Here is a 4,099-nt window from a genome sequence, read left to right as displayed (position 1 = left end):
GCCGCCACCCACCCCGGGGCCCCACCCATCCAGGCACCCAGCTCACCCAAGCAGCAACGAGCAACAACAGGAAACCAAATACTGGCGAGAAAACCAACATTTCCACCCAACAGACCCTTTTTTCTGGCTGCGATGCTGTTTGAACTCTTTTTCACTCTGAGGCAAGGGGCGGGGTCTCCTTGAGGGGAGTGGGGGGAGGCTCACAGGAGTGAGCGATTTTCCCAGAACGAGCCCTTCCCGGCTCCCGCCCGCGAACATGGACCATCCATGGACCCGCCAGGCCACCACGTCCCCTGCATGAATGTACTGTACACTTCCAGTCCTCCCCTTGTTCGGTTTGGGGGGAGGGAGGGGGTCGGGGAGGGTTTTTTGTTTGTTTTCTTAGGCGGGAACTGACAACAGACTCTTTTCTGAGACTATTTATCCAATCCACTGGTCTGTGAGTTTTTGAAATGCTTGCACAGCATGGTCTCAGTTGCATAGGTTAATTTAACAACTTTTTGAAACTGCAGAGCTTAACTCACCTAGTAAATTTGCACCAACGGAACCGAAGAACTTCATAGACACTCACAAGGTTATATCCATTTCTTTGTATCTATATCAACGTATACTTCTCCGAGACTGTATACGTCCATATAGATAGGTGTATATATATATATGTATATATATATATATATACACACACACACAAGGATATATAAAGTTTTTTTGCCGGCATGTTGCCTTGTTTCCGCTTAAATTGCTCTATTTTAACTTATTTATGTCCTAAAACAAGAATGTAATTTGTTTACAAACCTGTAGATAACGTCTTTGGCTATTTGTACGGTTTAAGAACACTGGTGGCTGGTGGCTGGGATGCTAGAAAGACGGCTCAGCCCAACAGACACTTCCCTGGATTGCATCCTTGATGTTTTACAATAGCCATGCTCTGATTTTTGCCTGCTGTTTCCGTTCCATTATGTCACTACCGTGGGCGGCTCAGGCAGAAGCCAAACGCTACCGAGTGTCCATCCAGAGGGGGTTAACACCATGCTCGTGCTCTGTAGACGCAGGGAGAGGAGGAGAGAAGGCTTCCTAACAGCCGGCTCGGCCCGAGGATGACCGGGCCCGCCAAGCTCTGGTTGAAGACTTTTCTCTCGATGAAACTCGCTTGAGTTTACTAAGAGCATTTCAGAAAAAGGTTCTCTTTGGCACTGTCCGTACAGAGATGGAGGTAGTGTCGCAATATTATAAATGCTACTGTGTTGATTTTTTTTTTTTTTTTAGTAATTTAGAGGTTTATTTACTTATAAATTGCAGCGTCTCGAGCTGTTGGCATACTGAATGAGGATCATTAAGGCCTGCTGCTTTTATTTTTATTTTTGAAGAAGAATAGCCTTTTTCTCTGCACTATTTAGATCCGAACGAACCTTATGATGTGTATATTGAGATGTATTCAGTGTGATTTTTAAACCAAATTGTCTTCCTGTAGTCGCAATATATACTGTAGCCTTCCGACGGCAAGTCTTGCTTTCCCAGACAGAAAGCCATTCTGAAACCCTACAGTATCACAGGTGAGAAAAGGTGGTTATTTTCGCCCCAAGACAATAACGGCACTAGGAACCCCACTTAACGAGAGCTTATTTAATTGTACGTCAGCCTCTTAACTGCTAAGCACTTTGTGGGTATCAGCTGTTTTCATAAAAGAACTTTTGTATTTAATACAAAGTTTGCTTTGAGACTTTTCAGCATACAATCTTTTTCCATAAACTTGTACAGTGCAAAAGACATTTTGAATACCATGATCGATGACGTCCCATGCATCGAGGAAAACCAAACACTTTTTCACCTCGCTTGCAAAACCCCCATTCCTCACGCCGACCCTTCCCACAGTTGCTCTGTGTCTGCTCGGCCCTTCCCTTCTCCAGGCCCAGAGAATTCTTCCACACACAAGATGAGAGCCACTCGGGAAAAGAGCCATAGTCAGCTGGGAGGGCCTACGTCTGGGTGGCTGTGAAGAAGACCTGAGGGTTCGGGATCCCAAGTCAGCCCATCCCACCTGGCAAAAACCTTCCCGGAAGGAGGACCTTCCGTGTGCAAGAGCATCACCTGAATGTCGTGAAGGAATATCTCTGAATGTACCCAGCAGAGGAAACTGCATCCCCAAAGGGGTGACCAGCCCTCAGATACGCCTATTGGATTCCAACATAAACACCACCAAAAGCCAGCCCACTGCTCACCTGCCGAGAAAGCCAAGACCCGCACGTGGAAAACGTGGAGCAGCCCTGGATCACCGTGGTTTTTCGTAGTTTCTTTTCTCAAGGTTTTCCATCTCCCCACCTTCTTCGCTCCAGTCCTGTGTCCATGACCTCATCCCGCGACGCCAGGAAAGCTGCGCTTGCACAACTGTGCTCCCTGTTTTTTTGGAGCCAGGACACAGGGAAAACCAGGAGGGGTTTCTCTGAGGGGAGCCTCGCTCGGAGAACAGGGAGCAGCGGAAGTGACGGAGGACACCCGACATCCGCGTTGGGCTCTTCTTGTCAGGAATGATGGATGCTCACACACACACACACACACACACACGCACGCACGCACGCACACGCACACAGGAAATGATTGGTTTGTCCAAACTCACTGTAGTTCATACAGCTTGCACTCTGCGTCCTTTATCTAGCAGCATGGGGTACATTTGGCAGTTCACCCCATTAGGGGGTAAATAATTTATGACCATTCATCTGTTTTTATGAATTTTTTTATCTAGACAATAACTGTAAATAAAGAACTCACCGTCTCTGTTCATTTAATACTATGCAATGGTTATGCTTCAGTTGCTGACTCTTCTTACTCCCGCAGTGTGATTCTGAGCTGTCTGTGGTTTTAAAAAAAAAAAAAAAAAAAAAAAAGGAAAAAAAACAAACTCGAACAGAACACAGTACATATATCTTCTGTAATGTATATATTTTTTTCCTAGTTTGGGACTGCACCATCCACGGAGCTGCTTTTCTGTCCTCTGGACGAGGGCTCCAGGAGAAGGTAGCAGATTCATGCTGAGGTCTAAGTTTAGCAACTCGTCTCCCCTGAACAGATAAGGGCGAAGGGCCCATTTAGTGGCCCCTGACGCTGAAGAATCATCCACTTTTGGAGGTGGGCGAGGGAGGAAGTGTGTCCTCCCTGCAGCTGAGGCAGTGCTCTCCCTAACCCAGAAGCAGCCTCGATGGCTCCCACCAACCCCTCACCACGGCCCCTGCCCTCCTTTGTCCCAACTGGAACACAGAGCACTCTCTGCTTTTGAGACCAGACCAGTGGCAGTGACGGTCCCCGGCCAAGGGCTCTGGACCCGTCTCAGCCCGGGTATTCTGCCGCCCGAGCAATCACTCTTTTCCCAACCATGTTGAAATGCCCCCTGCGCCACATACTGATGGCTTTTATAGATTCGGGTCTATTTCTGGAATTTCTCTTCTGTCCCCTTATCCGGGTGTCTCATCTGGCACCAGCCATACGGTTTTAATTACTGTGGCTTTATACGTTTTATCATGTGATAGGATAAATACCCTTCTCTCTCTCTCTCTCTCTTTTTTTAAACAGAATTTGCGGGTTATTGTCTCACAGCTGTTCTTTCAAGTAAACTTTAAAATGTTGCCAAGTCCTCTCCCAGCCCTTGCCCTTCCCCCGCCCCAAACGCTAGGCCCTGTCATTCGATGCGCAAACATCTTCCTGCCATTGTAAGCACTGTTCACTCAGGGTCGCTAAATAGAGCGTCTCATCAGGAGAAACACAAAGAGTGTCCTAAATCTTAGGGGGAGGCTGGATGTTCCCCCCGACAACATCTTGCCTATACCCGAAAAGCAAGGGCATCAACACGAGAGGCCACCAAGTCCCCTCCCAAGCTCAGTTTGGGACCCAAAGTCACCCACCTTGGGTGTGCTGGAGTCACCCCTCCACCTTCCCCAGTCCAGAAGAGAAAGAAGGCTCTCCCCCAGACCTGGAGCTACCAGAATGTGTGGCCCGGTTGCTTATATTTCTAATTCTCCTCATGGAGAAACATTTATTCCCATCTCCTTCTCCTGAACTGCTTTTATTTTTGGGGGGGGGGGGGCGGGCTGGGAGGCGGGGGGAGGGC

This window comes from Crocuta crocuta, unplaced genomic scaffold (genome assembly GCF_008692635.1).
Source record: "Crocuta crocuta isolate KB4526 unplaced genomic scaffold, BGI_CrCroc_1.0 scaffold69, whole genome shotgun sequence".
In the NCBI taxonomy this organism is placed as follows: domain Eukaryota; kingdom Metazoa; phylum Chordata; class Mammalia; order Carnivora; family Hyaenidae; genus Crocuta; species Crocuta crocuta.
The sequence above is the reverse complement of the archived record's forward strand: the minus strand, read 5'-3'. Positions refer to the sequence as shown.